Raw genomic sequence first — 23,127 nt, 5'->3', positions numbered from 1 at the left:
CAAAATAACTTATTCACTCATTAAAACAATATTGCTGTTACTGTATACAACATCTTGGATCTTTCATTTTGTTCTTCATTATTTCGTGCAAGTCTTTCCATGTTTTTCTAAAATCATTGAGCTAATTTTTTTTTCAAAAATATCTAATTACTATATAAAAACAAGTCAGGAAAAATAGATGCATTTTTCTACAAGTAATAAAATATTCAGATCATTTGAAAGTCTGCCATGAACATACTGATATTAAAAAAAAAATTCTTTCAAGATGAAAACCTTTTGTTTAGTTTAAAACAACCATCATCATTTTAAGGTACAATATACATGATAAGTAATGATTATTTGCATACTCTACTGCACTCTCGTGTGATTCCTAGTTAAACATAACCATTATACTATGTGTTTCTATTTTAAAAGGTCACTGTCAAGTCAAAAAAAAATCACTATCATATCACACCTTACAACTGACACAAGGTTGTCGGGTTTTTTTTTCTTTTAGAGTCAAATTAGTAATCACTGTGGTTGACCAGACAATGGAAAGCATACTCCTTTTCTTAGTCTTGGGAGTCAACACCATCCCTCTTCCTTGTAATTTCAGAGCTCAGAATTTCTTATAACATAGTAGTATTCCATCACAATCATATACCACAGCTTGTTCAGCAGTTCCCCAATTGATGAACATCCCTACAATTTCCAGTTCTTTGCTGCCACAAAGAGACCTGCTATAAACTTTGTAAAACATAGACATTCTTTTCCTTTTTTCTCTAATCATCTTTGGAAATAGAGCAAGTAGTTATGTTGCTGAGTCACAGGGTATACATAGTTTAATAACTCATTGGGCACACTTCCAGATTGCTCTCTAAAATGGTCGGATCAGTTTACAATTCCACCAACAATGGATTAGTATCACCCCAAATAGCTCATTTTTAAAGAGGCAGCACCCCATGTTTCCAACTGCTCTGAAATTAATTACCTCAGTAATTGCAGACCTTTGAGACTAAGTTCTAGATGGTATTTGGCTACCCACCTACACAGGATGCTGCAACTTCAGTGCTAAATGTAAGGCAGATGTCAAACTCTTCCGTAATGAGTGAATTTCAGTGGTTGAACTCTATTTGGGCGTAGGAAGTGATTCTGTGATTCTGAAGGCCTGGGGAAAATCCTTCACAAATATCTGAGGAATGCTATCCAATAAGAGTAAAGAGGAGGATGGGGATTTATGTGCACTGAAGCTGGGGGGAGGGGAGGGGAAGAGGGAGGGGCTGACATTTATGTAGTACTTTAAGGTTTGATAAGCACTTTTCATAAATTATTTCATTTTATCTTTTCAGGTAAGTTCTGCAAGCACAAGTGTCAGAAGCAGGATTCAAACCTCATACAAAGTGATGCCCCAACCAGCCCTCTAACACCACAGCTAGAGTCAGAAGGAGTGGGATATCAGGCAAAAACCTAGTTCCCACCTGGGTTCAACCTCTAATAGCAGGCCTAGAGCCAAAATGACTAGGACCACAGGCAAAGTCCTAGAGTCACCCCTTACTGGGTCCTCCAGCATCCTAGTGATCTCCAAAAGCACCAGGGCCTTGGGACCAAGTCTGACACCAAGCCAAATATATATTTCATGTATGTTGTATCTTCTGGGTGTACTTTAGCCCCTACAATCTTGGGATATAAATACTGAGCTGATGTAATTTGCAAATTATTCTAGTTTCTAGGAACCAGGGAACTCCCCTTGCCACACTACTCCCAGCTCCCCAGTGTTTGGAGAATTAATATATACTATATGCTTTAATATGATAAGACTCTGGAAAGTAGAGGTGCCAACCAACTGGAAGCTATGGCTAGCAAAGGTATATCTCCTGTTCCCCTAATCTCAATTATTCAAAATGACCAAAAGCACCATCCCCTTCCTTTGCTATTTCTCTCTATTGCCTCATAGTGTCCAATCCTATAACTCCTCATTTCCTTTCTGCTTTTCTTCTTCTTCTTTGTGCCCTTTGGAATCACTGCTCAACTGTTAAGAAACTTCCCTTCATCCACAGTCTCTTCTTTTTACATTCTTTTCATTTTTCTTGTACTTATAGAAACTTGGCTTTCTCCAGAAGATACTACGTCCCTAGCTAGTCTCTGGATGCTAGTTGCTACTCTCGTGGTCTCAGGCTCATTGGTGAGAAAAATGATTTTTTTCTCTATTGTATTAATAAATTAATTAATTTTATGTGTTAATTAATTATTATATTATTTAATTTATATTATAATTTATTTAAACTATTAATTTATTTAGTTAAACTAAATAAATTAATAAAACCAGTTCTTGAATCAGAACCAAGGTTTCCCCCCTCTTCTGATTTTCATCCAGAAATCAACCAGTGTGGGGAATCTTTGTCAAAGATTTACCCAGGCTAAGATCTAATCAGAAAGTAAAAGAAATTCTAAGTTTAAGCCTAATTGCCCCTGACTCAGGCTGGTGATGAGGTGAGGCACACTGTGACACAATGCATAGATTCAGTCTATCAAATTAATTTCCATTAGTCTAGAAAACCCCCATTGGGAATCAGCTGCAGTGGGAAATAATCTTTATGAGGCCGGGTACTGGTAGTTCCCCATCTTAGCCACCTGAAAAATGGAAAAATGTGATCTCTACCTGGGACCTCTAACTATTTAACTGCTTTTGCAAAACTAAATTGTTGTCTTCTTCTTCTTCTTCTTCTTCTTCTTCTTCTTCTTCTTCTTCTTCTTCTTCTTCTTCTTCTTCTTCTTCATTAATGAATTTATTTTTAGTTTTCAATATTCGCTTCCATAAGATTTGGAGTTTTAAATTTTCTCCCCCTCCTGTTCCTCCCCCCCAAGAAGGCAAGTAATCTGATATAGGATCTACTTATACATTCATATTAAGCATGTTTACCTATTAGTCATAATGTAAAGAACAATTAGAACTAATGAGAAGAACCAAAAGAATGAAGCAATAAAATAAAAGAAAAGGAGAAAATAGTATGCTTCCATTTGCATTCAGACTCCATAGTTCTGTCTCTGGATGTGGATAGCAATTTCCATTGTGAGCCTTTTGGAGCTGTCTTAAATTCTTGCATTGCTGTAAAGAGCCAAGTCTGTCAAAGTCAGTCATCGCACAATGTGGTTGTTACTGTGTACAATGTTCTCCTGGTTCTGCTCACTTCACTCAGCATCAGTCCATACAAGAATTTCCAGGTTTTTCTGGTCTGCCTGCTCATCATTTCTTATAGCACAATAGTATTCCACTACATTCATATACCACAACTTGTTCAGCCATTCCCTAATTGATGAACATCCCCTCAATTTCCAATTCTTTGCCACCACAAAAAGAGCTGCTATGAATGTTTTTGTACATGTGGGTCCTTTTCTGATTTGTATGATATCTTTGGGATACAGATCTAGAAATGGTATTGCTGGGTCAAAGGGTATACACAATTTTATAGCCCTTTGGTCATAGTTCCAAATTGCTAAATTTAACTCAATTCTCTATATATTTTAGAAATGAGGCCTTTATCAGAGGCACTGGTTGTAAAAATTCTTTCCTAGTTTTCTGCTTCCCTCCTAATCTTGGTTGTGTTGGCTTTGTTGGTGCAAAAACTTTTCAATTTAATGTAATCAAAATTATCCATTTTGCATTTCATAATGTTCTCTATCTCTTGTTTGGTCATAAATTCTTCCCTTCTCCATAGATCTGAAAGGTAAACTATTCTTTGCTCTTCTAGTTTGCTTATAGCATCAGTCTTTATACCTAAATACCCTTATACCTAAATCCTATACCCATTTTGACTTCATCTTGGTGTTGGGTGTAAGATAGTGGTCTATGCCCAGTTTCTGCCATACATTTTTCCAGTTTTCCCAGCAGTTTTTGTTAAGTAGTGATTTCTTATCCCAGAAGCTTGGTGTGATGCTGAATAAATAAATTAATTTAGGTAGAATTGTCATTTTTATTATATTAACTCGGCCTACCCATGAGCAAATTATATTTTTCCAGTTATTTAGATCTGACTTTATTTGTGTGAAAAGTGTTTTGTAATTGTGTTCGTATAGTTCCTGGTTTTGTTTTGACAAGTAGACTCCCAAATATTTTATGATGTCTACAGTAATTTTAAATGGAATTTCTCTTTCTATCTCTTGCTGCTGGGCTTTGTTAGTAATATGTAGAAATACCAATGATCTGTGTGGGTTTATTTTATATCCTGTAACTTTGCTAAATTTGTTTATTATTTCAAGAATTTTTCACTTGATTCTCTAGGAATCTCTAAATATGCCCTCATATCATTTGTAAAGAGTGATAGCTTTGTTTCTTCTTTGCCTATTCTTTCTTCTATTTTTTTATTCTTTTGTTTCTGTTTGATTCTTGCTCTGTCATAGAGTCATTAGCTTCCACTTGCACCATTCTAATTTTTTTTTTAGGCAATTGAAGTTAAGTGACTTGCCCAGGGTCACACAGCTAGTGTCAAGTGTTTGGTCTGAGGCCATATTTGAACTCAGGTCCTCCTGACTTCAGGGTCAGTGCTCTATCCACTGCGCCACCTAGCTGCCACCTAGCTGCCCCCTCCCTTTCTAATTTTTAATGAGTTCTTTTCTTCTTTGAGTTTTTGTGCCTCCTTTTCCATTTGGCTAATTCTATTTTTTTTTTTAATTTTTAAATCCTACTTTTTAAGGACTTGTTTTCTACATAGTTTTTGTCCTTCCTTTTCCAAGCTATTGACTCTCTATTGCATACCTCTCATTTCTTTTCCCAATTTTTCTTCTCCCTCTCTTATTTGACTTTTAAAATCCTTCTTGAACTCATCTAAGAAGACTTTTTGGGCTTGAGACCAGTTCATATTCCCTTTTGAGGTTTCGGATGTGGGTATGTTGACCATGTTGTCTTCTTCTGAATTTGTGCCTTGATCTTCCCTTTCCCCAAAATAAGAATCTATGGTCATTTTCCATTTCTGCTTTTTGTTCATGGTGTTTGCCTATTTCCTGACTTAAAAGAAAAATGTTGAGTTTTCCTGCTGGAGCAAAGGGGCTACTTACCCAAGCTTCTTTTCCTGCTCACCCAGGCCTTTCACTTGAATGTTCGGCTTGTGCTCACCCGGGCCTTGCACAGGAATGTTTTGGTGCTGGTGGATGTCTGTCAGCCTGGAGCTTTGCCTTCTGGAGTTGTGCTTCCCAGAGTTATGTTGAGGCACTGGTTGATATGCTGCTGGAGAACTGGAGAACGCCATCTCCTGTGGTAGTTTTTCAAGTTGGTGTCTACTGTTTCCCCTGCCTGCATTGAGGCTCTTGGGGGATTCTGGTGTTGGCAGTTGCCTGCTCCACTAACCTGGGTCTCAGAATCTCCTCCTGGTATGCTGAGGTGGGGCTTGCCACTGGCTTGCTGGGACATCTCCAGTTCTGTACTGCTCCCCCTCCCCCAGAGTGAGAGGGCCCTTTCCCGTTAATCCCCCGAAGCTTTCCTGGGCTACAAGGCTGCTGTGCTCTGTCTTTTTTCTGGCTCAGGGTTTTTCCTGGGTCAATATTTTCTGAATGTTGAGAGGTCAACGAGGGAGGGTGAGAGTGCTTTACTTCTTACTCCCCCATCCTGGCTCCCAGAAGTGGAATTACCCTTTCTTCTGTGAGCTTTGGATAAAAACTCCTCTTTTCCTCTATCCAGGGATTCTGAATTATGACCAAGTCAGCCAAATTAGCTTTTAAAAAAATTTTTTTGGCTTAGATTCTTATAATCTAGCCACAGCTTAGATTCTTAAAATCTATCCACTACTTAATCATGTTCAGACTCCTTAAGAGTCTGCCCAATATGAAGGTTGTTCTAATAAACCTTGTCTTTGGCTGAAAAAATAATTTTTTTACAATTATCAAGCATTTTTCCCCTTCCACCTTCCGTATCTTATTGAATAAAGAAAAAGAAAAAGAAAACCCTTTGTAACAAATAAGCATAGTCAAGCACAATAAATTTCAATATTGGCCATTTTCAAAAATGTGTGACTCGGTCTCCATATTTATTTTATCACTCTGTCAAGAGGTAGGTAGGATTCTTTATTGTGAGAGTTCTTAAAACTTTCAAAATTGTATATTTTTCCTTTTTTTATTTTATTAATTTATTTTGATTTATCAGCAATCAGTTCCATATGCTTTTGAGTTTAAAATTTTTCTCCCCCTTCCTCCCCACCACCCTCCCCAAGGTAGCGCACAATCTGATATAGGCTATACATTTACATTCCTATTAAAAATATTTTCACATTAGTGAAATTGTAACTAAAAATTGAAACAGATAGGAGGAACCATCAGAAAGAAGAAACAAAACTCAACAGAAGAGGAAAAAAAAACATAGCGATTCAACTTTCACAGTTATGATTACTATCTGTGTCTTTTTCTCCATCCTTTTTTCCTCCTGTTTATGCTTTTCTTTCTCCTCTCTCCTTTCTCCCCCTCACTAATGTTTTGCTTTTAACAACTGCCTCCTTTAGTCTCTCCTCACTTCTGTTATCCCTTTCCCTTTTCTTCCCCTTTGCCCTCACTGCTTCTTCCCTCCCTTCTATCCCCTGTCCCTTTTATTTCCTCTTTTCCCTTGCCTATAGGGCAAGTTAGATTTCTATACCTAACTGATTATGTTATTCCCTTCTTGAGCCAAATCTGATGAGATTAAGGTTCAAACAATGCTTGCCTCCCTCCCTTCTTTCCCTCTGCTGTAACAAGATTTTCTGTCTTTTCCTGTAATGTAATTTACCCTTGCCTTCCTCCTCCTTTCTCAGTACATTTTCTGAGAACAGACTAATCTACTTACTTGGATCCATTTAACTCATTTGATTAGGTTTTTTTTTTATCATTACATCAAAGTCAACTAATATCCACCCCCTTTATGTATACTCCTTTAACATGATGTAATAACAAGTTCTCAAGAGTTCCAACTGTCATCTTCCCTTGTAGGGATGTAAACAGTCCACCCTTATTGACATTTTGTATCTTTCTGTCCCATTTAACTTTTTATGTCTTTCTTGAATCTTGTACTTGAAGATCAAATTTTTTGTTGAGCTCTGGTTTTTTATCAGGAAGGTCTGGAAATCCCCTATTTCGTTGAATATCCATCTCCTCCCTTGAAAAATCATGCTCATTTTTGCAGGATAGTTGATCCTTAGCTGCAATCCAAGCTCCTTTGTCTTACAGAATATCACGTTCCATGCCCTGTGGTCTTTTAATGTAGAAACTGCAAGGTCCTGTGTAATCCTGACTATGATTCCATGATGTTTAAATTGTTTCTCTCTGGCTGCTTGCAGCACCTTCTCTTTCATCTGGTAATTTTGGAATTTTGCTATTATATTCCCTGGCATTGTCAATTTGGGATCACTTTCAGGTGGTAAGCAGTGTATTCTTTCTATGATTGTTTTACCTTCTGGTTCTAGGACTTCCGGGCAGTTTTCCTTTATGATTTCCTGAAAGATACTGTCCAGGTTCTTTTTTTCATCATGATTTTCAGGTAGTCCAGTGATTTTTAAATTGTCTCTCCTGGATCGATTTTCCAGGTCGGTTGTTTTACCAATGAGGTATTTTACGTTTCCATCTGTTTTTTCCTTTTTTTTGTTTCTGTTTGACTGATTCTTGCTCTCTCATAGAGTCATTGGTTTCCATTTGTTCAATTCTAGTTTTTAACAGATTGTTTTCTTCTGTTAGTTTTTGTACTTCCTGGAAGCAGGAGAAGCTCATTTTTTCAATATCAGTATTATAGTACAAATTATTCTCCTGGTTTTGCTCATTTCATTCTGTATCAGTTCATACAAGTCTTTCCAGGTTTCTCTGAAGCTCCTCCCTCTCCTTCTCTTCTTCTTGTCTTTTCCCCCGTCCTTTTTTTCCTTCTCCATTTCTTCTCCTTCCTGTTTCTCTCCCCTCCTCCACCCCACCATGTGCCCCACTTTCACTCATGGGCCCAAACTCTTTGTTGATTAGCACAAAAGTTTGATCTGTTCCTTTTTCATCCTGGGCTTAGACAACCTCACTCCTGGGGGCTCACAACATTAGTGCTGGACTTAGTGTGGACATTAGGTTGTCATTAGTTCTACTGCAGCTCAGATCTATAAATTTAAGCAATCCATAATCCTCAGATTCTTGAGTATCCAGGATTATAGGCATGTACCACCACACCTGACTCACTTTTTTTTTTTCCATTTTTCACAGCCCAACAGTATTTCATTACATTGTTCAATGATTCCCTAAATTATGGGTGCTCCTTTAGTTTTCAGTTCTTTAATACTACAAAAAGAACTGCTAGAAATATCTTTTTTACATATAGAACATTTTCTACTTTCTGGATCTCTTCGGGTCACAGGCCTAGTAATATTAGTGCAGAGTCAAAGAGGGTGCATAGTACAGTAACTTTTTGGATATAATGCCAAATTGCTTTCCAGAATTCGCAGCTCCAACAATAGTTCATTAATGTGCTTGTTTTTTCTGAGTCTCCTCCAATAGTTGGCATTTTCCTTTTTGTCAACTTTGCCAATATGATAGATGTGAGATAGAACCTCGAAGGTGTTTTATTTGTATTTCTCTAATTATCAGTGTTTGGGAGCATTTTTTCCCCACATGGCCATGAATATCTTGGGTTTCTTGCCTTGAGAACTTCCTATTTATATCCTTTGGTCATTTATCAATTGGGAATGGCTCTTGCTATTAGAAATATAAATCAGACCCTTATACATCTTGGAGATGAAACTTTTATCAGATAAGCTTTCTGCAAATGTTTTCCTCAGTATACTATTTCCCTTCTAATCTTAACTGCATTGGATTTGTTTGTTCAAAAACTTTTTAATCTTATGCAATCAAAATTGATCATTCTATCTTCCGTGATTCTTTCTAGTCCTTGTTTTGTCATAAACTTTTCTCTATCCATTGATGTGAAAAGTATTTTTTTCCTTGTACTTCTAATTTATGATGTGACTTCTTATATCTAGGTCATGTTCATTTTGGAGCTTGTCTTGGCATATAGTATAAGGTATTGGTCTAAATCTGATTTCTCCCAGGTTCCTTTCCAATTTTCACTGTGTTTTTTGTCAAATAGTGAGTCCTTAGCCTACCGGCTGGGGTCTTTGGGTTTATCAAACAGTAGGCTACAAGGTTTATTTGCTTCAATATGTTATGTACCTGATTGGTTCCTCTGAAATACATGATTTCTTTTTAAAAACTAGTGCCAAGTTGTCTGGGTGATTACTGCTTAATATCTGATACTAACAGATCTTCTTCTTTCCTACTTTTTTTGCCATTATTTTCCTTTAAATTCTCGACCATTTGTTCCTCAAAATGAATTTACTACATTTTTCAAGTTCTATAAAGTAATCCTTTGAGGCAGTAATTGGATAAACCTCAAGTTCTTTTAACACCTATTGTAATTCACAATCATGTTGATACCTACTCCTATTTTCCTCTTTTTTAGTTCTAGATTCAACAGTGTTGAACCTCTGGGTCAGAGATCATGCTTTCTTTCCATCTATAGTGTATTAGTTCTTTGTTATTCATTGTCCCTTTTACTTGCATAAAAAGTTCATTGTGTACAAATTCATTTATCTTTTACCTGCTTTCAAGGATCAAAAGGTCATTTACCTGTTTTTTTCTCTAATTGTTTATGAAATATTGTCTCCACCCAAACTGAGTGAGAGAGAGGCATCCATGTGCTTCATTCTGCCTAGGACTGTCATTCCAGATTGATGGAAAAGTGCAAAAGCAAGTCTGCATGACTGTATGAGGGGTAGAATTCATGCAAATGTTTTGAAGATGAAAAAAATTCTTCATTTCTACTTCAAGAAGGCACGTGTGCTTCCAGACTCTCTTAGGGACTCACTCAAGACATGTGGAGTCACACAGACAGACTTTAGTAGCCAGACATGTAGATGAAGCTAGCTCTACAACATGTCCCTGATTTCTAGTTTGCCTCCCTAAAGAATTAAGGCAATTCCCCTTTGCCTGAGATTGAGTCTTTTTCTTATTTGAACTCAGATCAAATCTTGCTCCTAACTAAATAGCTCATTTATTTTTGTGTATTTTGCGGTATGTTATTATATGGAATTCCAGCTGAGCTACTTAAAACCCTAAAAGATGATGCTGTTAAAATACTGCACTCAGTGTTCCAGCAAATTTGAAAAACTCAACAGTGGCCACTAGATTGGAAAAGATCAATTTACATCTCAATGCTAAGGAAGGGCAATGACAGGGAATGTTCAAATTCCCAAACAATTGTGTTCATTTCACATACTAGCAAGGTTATGCTTAAGATTATGAAGCTAGGCTTTAGCAATATCTGAACTGAGAATTACCAGCAAGGCAGAGGAACTGAAGATCAAATTGCCAACATTAGCTGGATTATGAAAGGAATCAAGGGAGTTCCAGAAAAACCTCTACATCTTCTTCATTAACTACACTAAAGCCTTTGACTGTGTGGATCCCAATAAAATGTGGCAAGTCTTCAGAGAAATGAGAATGACAGATCATTCCTGAGGAACTTGTATGTAGGCCAAGAAGCAACAGTTAGAAAGAAAAATGGAACAACTGAATGGTTTAAGATTGGAAAAGGAGTATGACAGGGCTATGTATTGTCACCTTATTTATTTAACTTATATGCAGAGTACATCGTGCAAAATGCCAGACTGGATGAATCAAAAGCTGAAATTAAGGTTGCCAGGAGAAATACCAACAGTCTCAGATATGTGGATGATAACACTCTGATGGCAGAAAATGAAGAGGAATTAAGAAGCCTCTTGATGAGGGTGAAAGAGGAGAGTGTGAGAGCTGGTTTGAAGCTTAACATCAAAAAAAACTAAGATCTTGGCAACTGGTCCCACCACTTCCAGGCAAATCGAAGGAGAAGAAAGGGAAGCAGTGTTAGATTTTGTATTCTTGGACTCAAAGATCACTGCAGTTGATGACTGCAGCCATGAAATTAAGATACTTGCTCCTTGGAAGGAAACCAATGGTAAATCTGAATAGCACGCGAAAAAGCAAAGACATCACCTTGTTGGCAAAGGTCCATATAGTCAAAGCTATGGTTTTTTTAGTAGTAACGTATGACTGTGAGAAAAGCTGAATAATGTATAATCGATGCTTTCAAATTGTGGTGCTAGAGAAGACTTTTGAGAGTCCCTTAGACAACAAGGAGATCAAATCAGTCAATACTTAAAGAAATTAAATCAGGCTATTCACTGGAAGGTCAAATACTGAAGTTGAAGCTTAAATTTTGGCCACATAATAAGAATATGGAACTCATTTGAAAAGACCCTGATGTTGGGAAAGATTGAAGGCAAAAGGAAAGCGTATGTCAGAGGATAAGATAGGTAGATAATATCATGGAAACAATGAACATGAACTTGGACAGACTTCAAGATAGTGAAAGATAGAAGGGCCTGGTGTGCTATGGCCCATGGGGTCATGAAGGGTCAGACATGACTGAGTGACTGAACAACAAAACATTATCTGCATAAATACTCTAATTTCCATTTGATCTCTGCTTGGATAAATGGGTTTACTTGCTATTCACTATTTGTGTTGGGCCTTTCATGTCACTAGTGGATATAGACCCGGGGTATGCACCATTTTTTAAGAGATAATGGCCAGGGAAGCTAGTAGCTTTTGACTGTTTAAAAAATCATTACAATAGATCAGAAATATTTAGGGAAGCAGATAGATATAATTCTGGTCATATTCTTCTCTTAGAGGGGACCAGAGCAGCGAGGTTCATGACCCCTTATTATTCTGTCTTTAAGGCAAGAAATATATGGCATCATTCAGGTGAGACTCCACTCAAAAGGCAGGCACCTAGATCAGGATGATCGAATGAGATATTTGTTTAAAAAAATGCTTATTACACTACACAACACATAGTAGGCGCTATATATATGTCTATTCCTTTCCTTTCTTCCTTTCTAATCATATGGAGTAGTGAACTATGAGGAAGATATATAAATCCAATTCACTAAACCCATCTCTATTTTTATTTATTTTTAATATTTATTTTTTAAACATTTTGAGTTCCAAATTTTCTCTCTCCCTCCCACACTCATTGAGAAGACAAACAATATGATATCAATTATACATGTGAAGCCATGCAAAGCATTTCCATATTAGCCATGATGTAAAAAAAAAGCAAGAAACATAAGAAGTGTGAAAAAAAGTATACTTCAATCTGCATTTAGATAAACCTATCTCTTCTTAAAAAAAAAGTCATTCCTTTCCTCACTGTCTTCTATAGGGAAACATTGGGAATTTGAAACATGCACACACACACACACACACACACACACACACACACGCACACACACACATACACACAGATACAGATAGATAGGTAGATAGATAGATATCATCAAGCCTCTGGTCTATCTGGTTTTTTTTAATTAATTTATTTTGATTTATCAACAATCACTTCCATGTGCTTTTGAGTTTAAAATTTCTCTCCCCCTCCCTCCCCACTACCCATCCCAAGATGGCTATATAGGCTATACATATACATTCATATTAAACATATTTTCACATTCGTGATGTTGTAAGTAAGAATTAGAACTAATAGGAGGAACCCTCTGGTCTATTTCTAAAGACATGTCATATGAACCCACACACCTCACATAGGCAGCACACACCTTACACTGAGTAAGGACAATTTATTTTTTACCCATCCAGCCTCTCCAGAGATATTAGTCAGAGCCATGTCAAAGCCACTTTTTCATTTTGCCTATAAAACATTCATCCCACTAATTTCACAAGATGAATAGGATCTTTCTCTTTATTCCATGGAAAGAGTTCTCCACAAGCCCACAATAAGATTTTAGCTACCAGAAACCAACTTCTTGTATTTGGCCATCCACTTATCCTAGACTCCCTTTCTTACCCAGCTGCCTTCCACTTCTTAAAAAATAAATTTAATCACAAGGCCATTGCAAAACAATCCTTGCCTCTATGCCAATATTCTAAGGCAAGCCCAAGCTAGGTGAGTTCAATGATTCAGACTTGGTGGTTAAACTGTAATAAGATAATGAAAGAAAAAAACCCACTTTACTAGGAAAGAATCAACTTTGAAGTCAAAAGGATATAAAATGATCTTCCACTCCCACAACACAATAGCATGATAGTCAAATATGCCTCCTTTCTCCCCCAAAAGGACCAGCCAGTTTCACCAATTGAGGGAGTCACTACCAACTACATAAGACACTGAGCAGAGCTATCCAAAGAAAAAGGAGGAGGAAGGAATTAGGAATTAGGGTTAGAGCAAGAATCAAAGGGAAAAGACAGAAAAGGAGATAACAGGTGGGAATGAAGGGAGACACAAACTATCACACACACACACACACACACACACACACACACACAAGTGCACGAGCATGACAGCCTGGTTGCTGGTTGCTCCTTTCTCAGAGCTGGACTTGAAGCCCAGTGAAACTTTAGAGGAATTGAGTAATAGAAAGTGGGTAGTCTTTAATTATCCATGTTTTTTTCATCATTCCTATGGCGTTTTCAGCAAAAAACAAAGGGAGAGCAGTGTTGGTATGCCATAAAAAGTCCATATGGTTTGTATAAGTAATGAGATTTTTATTATCCTGAATATTGTGCTTCCATAATACTTGAAGTATGATTTAGGGAGACCTCTGTTGGGCTGGTGAATATCTCATGAAGATAATAAATCTTATTTTTATTCTCTAGCTTCAATTCTGTGAATGTGTTTTGGACATCTTCATGAGACCATAGACAAAGCTCCAAAACTCTCAGTTAACTGCAGACAACATGGTGCAGATAAGGCCAAGAAAGAATGGACAAGGACCCAAATGTAAATGCTACAAACCCATAATTTCTAGTGTTTCAGTAGGTGCTAGTAAGCTATTTGCTTATAGATATAGTTATTTAAGTCTGTGCAATAATTAATAGAGCCTATATCACTATGCTTAAATACAGGGCAGCTTCTGCCATTTTCATTTTCATTTTTTGAGACACTGTGAAATAAAAAGGAAAGAATACCAATGGTGTTAGGGAAGCTTGATGTATGGCTGGAAATATAGCCCCTCAAAGGAAGAAGTTATCAGGCATATTAGAAACAAATGTCTTTATTCCCATGATATAGAAATCAGAATTAAAGTCCAGAGAGTTCTGAAACATGCAGTTTCTTTATGATGTCTTTCTGATGCAACAAATGCTTGTTAGACTGGATTGGATTAGGGTAGGCATGAATCTAGAGCTCATAGATTCAAAATTCATTATCACATCAATCAACAGTAATTTCTGGATTCTCTAGGTGGGGTCATAGTGTTCTAGATATTCTATAAGTCTCTGAAGAACATCTAGGAACCAGAGCTGAGGGTAAGATACAAAGCAAGGAATGATGATGCTGAGAGGGCAGGCCATAATATCATATCTTCTATGTGTGTGCAGGAGACAATGACCAGGAAGCAAGTGGGAAACCAGACAAACTAGGATGCAGAGGAATTATATGTAGATGCTAGGCTTCTGTGTCATCACCCAGAATAAAGAGTGATCCTGCTATTACAACACACCTCACAGAGATGAATTGAGGAGTGGAGAGTTCAATTAATAATACTTACTCTAAAAGCTCTCCAATTATAGGATCAACACTTTATCTTACATGATTGTTAGGTCTTTTCCATTGCAAGATATGAAGGGCAGTAAACTATTTTCAAAAGCACCTCCTCCCCCACCCCCATAAATGGTAGCAAAATCCAGATTACATTAGGACAACAATCCTAAACCATCTTGGGAAGAATTAACCTACTCTTTGGCCATCATCATCTTCAACTAATATTTAATGAGCAGGTACTAGATGCTATGGGTATAAAAAGATTTGAGACATTGTCCCTCTTATTAAAGACAATGATGTAAAAATATAAATACCACAGAAAATGGTCCACCTTTAGTACCTAACAAGTGTCATAGATAATGTGTGCTAATAGGAATTCTTAGGAAAGAGTGAGGATAAAAGCATAGCTGGGAATGTGTGCCATGTGTTTGGAGGGTTTGTTTAAGAGGCGGAGTGGAATCTGAAAATGGTTTCCATGGGGATGACATCCTCTCTTAAGTTTTATTTTGTTTTGTTTCTGGCCAGGAAAAGGTACGCAAAATTGGGTTGAGTGTGCTGACTTGCTCCTCGTGGTCCTATCTTCCTTGAGTTCCAACTCCTATTCCTCTCCATTCCTGTTTACATTAAGTAATTTCTTTATGGTGCAGACTCAAAAATAAACACATACGACAAAGTGGGCCTTACTATGCCATAAACTTAAAGATTTGGGAAACAGGAAGAGCCATCTTTCCATTGCCAGGATCCATTACTTCCTTTATAAGAGAATCCAGTCTATTTGTAAAGTACAAACATTTTCAGAAATTCCTGTTTAGATACACAAATAAATAATAATCAGTTATCTGCTTTACCTTTTCTATAACATAATGACATCAAGAAGTACAGATTCTTAATTAGTAAAAATTAAAATGGTATTTGTCTTAGAAGAGTCAAAAGAACAGATTTTTACTCCAAGTGCATAATTTCACACTATCTAACAAGAGAAAAGGAGTGGGGAAAGATAGAGAAGTATGAGGTAGTAGCAGAATACTAGATTTGGAATCAGCAGAGATCTGGGTTCACATCTCTGACATAATCACTTAATCTCTTTGAGTCTCACTTCTCACCAGTAAAGGATGAATATTAATAATATGTGCAATACCTTCACTGAAGAACTATAGTGACAAATTATGCGCATGGCAAACTTTAGGAGCTATGTAAGTGGGAATTAACAGTCACTATAAGTATTTTACCAATTCTTCCTTATTTTCTGTATAAAGAAGGCTGGAATTTCAGGAGACTTTGCTTCCAGATTTTACATTGATTAGAAAAAAAAGAGAGCCGATAGTGCTAGATGAGAACCAGTTTTCTGAGCAGGGGTGGCAATGACATCCTAGAAAAAAAGAAGACATTATTAATTAAATATTATCTGTACTTTTGTGTGGAGTGGACTTGAAGTCTATGCTTCCCTGTGTTCCTCCTAGTCATTGCTATACCATGTGTACACATGTAACTTTTCCTTTCTTAAATATCTTAGAACAATTTTTAAATGTCTATGGTAGTGTTTATATTAGGTCAGATCAACTGGATGAAAACTGAAGAATTCAATCCACCATCCTGATGTTTGGTTCACATGTCAGGAAATGTTTATCCAAATACAGAAGTCAAAATTTTGGCTAATTGTTTTAATTGTTAATTTTTCATTGAGGTATTTAAGCAGTATCTAGAAACACCTTGTATTCTCTGAAATGGAATTTGCTGAAAGAGAATTTCCAGGACTGCTTAACTTAGCATGTTTAATTTCTATACACAACACAGTGAAATTGAGGTTTCATAAAGCAAAAGGGTAGGAAGGGAAAGGAAAAGATGAGAGTTTATTTATTCAATTTTTATTTTTCACAGGTTATTCACTAAGAATAAGTCATTTTCCTTCTGAAAAAAATTGTCAGAGTACTACTAGTGAATATATGATCCAGCAATTCTCTAAAGTACTAATAGTCTTTTCCAAGGGTACATTACAGTTCTGTGATCCTGTGATTTTTGCCTCTAAACTTCTGTGACCAGAGAGCTGGAGATGCAAAGTGATGGCACCTACCTTTTGGGCACAATAATAAAGAAGTGGATTGATGTTCTGTTTTGAAAGCTGAATCTGAAATTATAATAGTACGTGATCTATTGAATTAATGATATATTCTTATGAGATTCAATAATTAATATATGTACATGTTGGTATCTTGCCTTTTTTTCTTTGTATTTCTAGCATTTAACACAATGCCTGACACATAGTAAACACTTAATATGTGACCCAACAGTAAGCCAATGGACAGCATTGCCACTTCCAGATATTATACTTAAGCTGATCTTTAATTTTTTCCATAATTACTTAGTTTGCAAAGAAGATACCCATTACTACTAAAATTATAAGTAAGACCAGAAAACAGATCTCTGTTGTCTCAGCAATTACATGACACCTGAAGGACGCATTCTCTGAAGAAAGGAAAAGAGAAACACTGACCAAAAAAGACAAGTAGGGGAAAAGACTTGACCTTATTGGTCAGGGAACATATGTAAGAAAATGGCTTTTGACTCCCAGCTTGTGGTGGTGAAGGTGCAACTTCTTTTGTTGATCCTGAATCTAGGTTTATTCAACACTAGCAGCCACCCCACAGTGTCCAGGCCAAGCCTTCAACTTCATCACCACCATGCTTCCTATGTTTGACCCTAATGAAATTAAAGTTGTGTTTTTAAGGTGCACTGGTGGTGAAGTTGGTACCACATCAGCTCTGGCCCCCAAAATTGATCCCTTGGGTTTGTCTCCCAAAAAAGTTGGTGATAACATTGCCAAGGCAACTTGTGACTGGAAAGGGCTAAGGATCACAGTGAAATTTACCATTCAGAACAGACAGGCCCAGATTGAGGCTGTGCCTTCTGCCTCAGTCTTGATCATCAAAGCCCTAAAGGAACCTCCCCAGGACAGAAAAAAAGCAGAAAAACATTAAATACAATGGAAACATGAGTCTCAATGAGATTGTCAACATTGCTCGACAGTTGAGGCAGCGATCCTTAGCAAGAGACCTTTCTGGAACCATTAAAGAGACACTTGAAACAGCCCAGTCTGTGGGCTGCAACATTGATAGCAGACATACTCATGACATCATTGATGACATCAATAGAGGTGCTGTGGGATGCCCAGCAAGTTAAAAGCTACATTAACATTTGACAACACCAAAAAGAAGAAGGAGGAGGAGGAGGAGAAGGAGAAGGAGAAGGAGAAGGAGAAGGAGAAGGAGAAGGAGAAGGAGAAGGAGAAGAAGAAGAAGAAGAAGAAGAAGAAGAAGAAGAAGAAGAAGAAGAAGAAGAAGAAGAAGAAGAAGAAGAAGAAGAAGAAGAAGAAGAAGAAGAAGAAAGAAAATGTAGTAGCATCAGGACCCAAGATTCAGGAATCTCTCACCTAGATAGTCTGCTTTACAAGAAGCAGAAAAGAGATTGCCATTAATTAAAATATTCAGCATGAGAAGATGAAAATGGCAGATGCTGTAGTGAAGCTGCAAATAGCATTTCCTCAAACTATGTCTTTTAAATTTTGTTTTCTTTCTTTAAAGCCACTTTCCTTTTCTTTTTTCCCCCCACTAATTCCTTGCCTGCCCTCTCTGAGGATTCTGATATTAAAATTTATTTTGTTCCTTAGTACTGATTTTCTGTATGTTCCCTTACCTTCCTTTTCCCTGGTTTCCTGTAAACAAATGGTAACACCACATCATTTCTGAGTCATAAAAACCAACCAAGTGAAAAAAAAAACCACTGAATTTACCCCACTAGCTTAGCTCATAACACTGAAATGCCAGGGCTCAATTATGAAGGAAATTCTCTACTTTTATTGCATTCTAGACTGCAGGATTGGTTCTGAGAGGCACTGGAAAATTTCAGTTCTGAGTGACCACTTGCTCATTTATCTCGAGAGAGAAATTGCTAATGTGGAAAAATATCATTCTTCCTATGTCACAACTGTCATGAGTCTTGGTGATAGCAAGAAAAGACTCTTCTTTATCACATCTTGCTTGAAATAAGATATAGAGACATTGGAGTCATTAGGCATGGTGCTTGACCTAAATGTTTCCTTTTCTTTGGTGAAATACTGATTTTTCCTGTTTTGCTTTTCTTAGAGGAGAGTGAAGTATCAGTAAGTTGTGGTTCACTCATCCCTGAAGTATTAAATTGGATGAGGTTATGTGGGGGAAGAAAGGCAAGATGTATTCTGAATGTGTTCACTGAAAAAAATATGGTTTAGAAAGATAGCTTTTCATGTATTCTAGCTCTGTGACCACGAGCAAATCATTCACCCTCTCCTTTAGCAAGCTACTCTCTAAGACTACAAGTTACTAGGAGTTTCCAGACCAAGAAACTCCCTAAACTGATGAAATCACAGCCCTGCTTCTCTCTTCTTTATTTCTTCCCCACAACCCACCCCTCAAAGAAGTCTATAAGAAATGATGAGATTGAGGCAGTGAGGTGGTGCAGTGGATAGAGCACCGGCCCTGGATTCAGGAGGACCTGAGTTCAAATTCGGCCTCAGACACATCACACTTACTAGCTGTGTGACCTTGGGCAAGTCACTTAACCCTATTGCCTGGCCAAAAAACACAAAAGCAAAAGAAATGATGAGCTTGATGATCTTAGAAAAACAAGGATATAGAGTTGCTTGAAATAATAAAGTGCGAAAAAAGCAGAACCAAGAGAACATTGTATACAATAACAATAATATTGGTTTAAGAACAACTTTTAGTGAGTAAGTCATTTTGACCACCATAAATACTCAAATTTGGGGTGTTTGGGGGCATTGGGGGCATTTTTGATTACTATAAATATCCTACAAAGGACATGTGGAGGAAGGTGTTATCTGCATCCAGAGAAAGAATTGATAAATAGAAGTATTTATAGTATGATTTCATACACACACACACACACACACACACACACACACACACACACACACACACACACACATATTTGTACCTAGTGTTATCCATCTCGGGGTTGGGCTGGGGGAGGGGGAGGAAGGAAAGAAAAAAGGGGAAAAAAAAGAAAGTTACATGATAACTTTATTATATATTTAAAAGGAATAGCAAGTTATACATGATAGATTTGCAGCTTCATGTACAATCATCTTTTTTCTGTTCTATTTATGGAAGAGCTTGTTTTATTTCTTAAATTCAGAATAAAATAAATAAAAAAATTTTAAAAAGAAATATAGTAAAGGATCATCTATAATTTGGGTACTATGGTGGTGGGACTTATTTCTAATTTCTTAAACTACCATATTTCCTACTCCCTTTATGTCAATTAATATGACATTTTATTTATTCTTTTCTTTCATGTACTAGCTGCCATCTGGAATACACCTACTTTGACACATCTTCAGGTCCATGTCCTTTCTCACTGAGCACTCAACTCAAATCTCACATCCTTGGATGTAATTATTATATTTTTCTTTTCAAATAATTAAGTCTAAATCTTGCTGCTCTTTCTGTCCTCTAGTGCCAAACACAAGTATAATACCTCTTCCATAAAACAAATATTTAAATACTTGAAGGCAGCTATAGTGACCTCCTTTACCCCTATTTTCTTCAGGCTAAATAACTGATTATCATATGGCATAAACTCAAAATCATTTGTGATACTTATTGTCCTTTGGATATCCTTTGGCTTGTCAACGTAAGTTCTTAAAATATATAACCTATAACTAAATGTGATATTCCCAATTGTAGTCTGACTAGGATATTGTACAGAGGTACTATTACCTCCCCAGTACTAGACATTTAGCCTCTCCTAATTAAGTCTAATATATTAGCTTTTGTAGACTGCCACAGCATAATGTTTATTCATATTAAGATTATATTCCACTAAATCCCTCCTAGATTTTAGCCAGATGAACTTTTTTTTTTGCACCACTTCTCCCCTGCCTGAACTTGTGAAGTTGATTCTTAAACTCAATTGAAAGATAACACATTTATACTTAATAAAATTAATCTTGTTAGATTTGGACCAATGTACCAGCTAATTGAGGCATTTTGGGCCCTGACTCTCATTCAATGACTGTTAGCTATCCTTCCTAGCTGTGTGTCATTTGCATATTTGATAGACAAGCCATCTATGCCTTTATACAAGTCATAGACAAATATGTTCATCAGCAAAAGATTATGCACATATCCCAGAGGTACTACTCCACTAGAAACTTTTTTCCTAGTTGACATTGAATCATTAGATCTGGCCATTAAAGCAATTCTTAATTTCCAACTGTTCAAACCACATCTTCCCATCTTGTCCACAGAGATTGCTTAAGAGTCTTTGTCTTATGTTTTGTTAAAATCTAGGCAAACAAAGACTCATAGAAATATGGCCAACTTTCAATTAATGTCTAAACCCAGCTCCCAACACTCTGTCACTACCGCCTAAAAATTAGCAAGAAATATGCAAATAAAGTAAATGAACAGCAAACAAATAGTGGTTTGGAAAGAAATTCATCATGAATAAAAAACTCAAAGGAAAAAGCAGGGATGCTAAAATGAACGAGTAAATAATTTTTAAAAAATTCCAATGCAGAAAATAAACACTATGAATTAAAAGAAAATGATGGGACAATCCCAAATGTCAGGAAAAATACTGCAATGGCAAGAGGGCACCAGAAATTGTAATAGAACAACTGTAGGCTTCCAATGCAGTTTAGGTTATCAATACAATAGTTAAAGAAAGAAATCATCTGGAACTTAGAGCTACCAAAGAAGACTTTACAAGAACAAAAGAATAGAATTTTCTAGCATTAAAAAATGTATTTTTTAAATTCCAATGCTTCCTTGTGGCATGAAGGTTGACCCAGGGTTCTCCATGTTTATTCTAGTACCAGTCAGAAGTCCCCACAAGATGAAAAGACTCAGATATTGGCTTGATAACAGGTTTTTGTTTTTTGTTTGAGAAAGAGTCTAGTTAAATTCATTATAAGCAAGTACATCATTAGTTAATTAACTTTTTGACCATAGCAACTCTTAAAAACATCTAAAGCATGAAAACATGAAAATCTGTATAACCAGAGATAATTCCCATACTGATAAAATTGCACATGCATATATATATATATATATATGTATATATACACACACACATACACATACACATGTACATATACATATACATATACATATACAAGCATATATATGTATGGACCTGTGACCCATAGTCACCCATCTCCCTCCAGGGACTCTTGCTTTGGACTCACTAAAGCAGGGTTCAGTCCTGGGAGTGCCCGATCTCTGAAAGGGAGAAATCAGGTCTTTCTCATGTTCTCTGTCTCATTTTACCTCCCCTATCTGAACTTATTCCAGAAAAGTATCTTTAAACAATACTTAGATTTGGCTCATGTCTAGAATCTTTCAAAAAAGAATTAACAGAGTCCCTTCTACAAATGTATTTACTATACAAAGTAGTAGCTATCAGGTATAGGACAGCTATTTATTGCCTCCACTACAAATGAAATGCTCACAGTACAAGATACTCATAAGCATGCATTGACAAATATTTAAGACATCAAATAGTAACCCAGGGTTGGGGAACCTGCAGCCTTGAGGCCACATGTGGCCCTCTAGGTCCCCAAGTCTTCGAATGAAGTTTGGATTCAGTTAAAGAGCCACACCTGAGGACCTAGAGGTCCACATGTGACCGTAAGGCTATAGGTTCCCCACCCTTGTAGTAACCCATTCTTCTATTATACTTTCCCAAAAGGTAGGAAAGATTTCTGGAAGATTTGTGGGACTGTTAAACAGATTTTACTTTCCTCAATCTGAACAGTACAAGGAGAAATTCAAGATTCAGATCTTCAAACCAGCTAAGGTAGCTGGCTCATCCTTTTGATAGAATTCATCTCCTCCTCAAAAGATTTCCTTAAGGGGCCCTAGGTGGATAGAGCACCGGCCCTGAAGTCAGGAGGACCTGAGTTTAAATCTGGCCTTAGAACAAATACTTGACACTTACTAGCTGTGTGACCCTGGGCAAGTCACTTAACCCCAATTGCCTTAAAAAAAAGATTTCCTTAAAAAATACACTTCAGAATGTATAAACAATATCAAATTCACTCTGAAGTAAATCAATTACAATTCTTTTTAAGATCATTTTGAAAGTGAGCTATGCTGGGATTACCTGCTTTTTCATGATTAGTGAGTCATGTGGACTCTGAGCTGCGGGTGACAACGGAACAGCTAACAAATACAATTACTGCCTGTATAACTTCTTCTCTTTTTAAAAAAGTAGTGCCAACATTGTCCCTTGTATTTATTCTTTTTATAGCCTTTTATTATTTTTATTTACAGTATTGTGTTTATTATGTATATTATTCTTTTGCTTCCTATTTGACTTCAATGTATTTCACATCTTCCCATTTTTTTATTATTATTTTTTGGTTTATCATTGTATTCTCAGCACCTGGCACAGTACCTTCCATAAGGTTTTCCATAACTACTTCTTGAATGAATGAGTGAATTCTTAGGTAGAGGTAAAACTCATGAGAGATAATTCAGATTGTTCCCAACTCATGGATAACTGGAAATGAA

At 36.7% G+C, this 23,127-nt stretch overlaps 1 pseudogene; it reads left to right on the top strand.

Annotated features, from left to right (window-relative positions):
• The first annotated feature begins 17,232 nt into the window (after nucleotides 1-17,232).
• Nucleotides 17,233-17,743, top strand: LOC110218652 (large ribosomal subunit protein uL11 pseudogene; annotated as a pseudogene).
• Nucleotides 17,744-23,127: the final 5,384 nt, after the last annotated feature.

Source organism: Phascolarctos cinereus, unplaced genomic scaffold, assembly GCF_003287225.1.
Source record: "Phascolarctos cinereus isolate Bilbo 61053 unplaced genomic scaffold, phaCin_HiC Scaffold_1;HRSCAF=81, whole genome shotgun sequence".
Classification (NCBI taxonomy): Eukaryota; Metazoa; Chordata; class Mammalia; order Diprotodontia; family Phascolarctidae; genus Phascolarctos; species Phascolarctos cinereus.
This window is presented reverse-complemented; position numbering and strand designations above follow the sequence as displayed.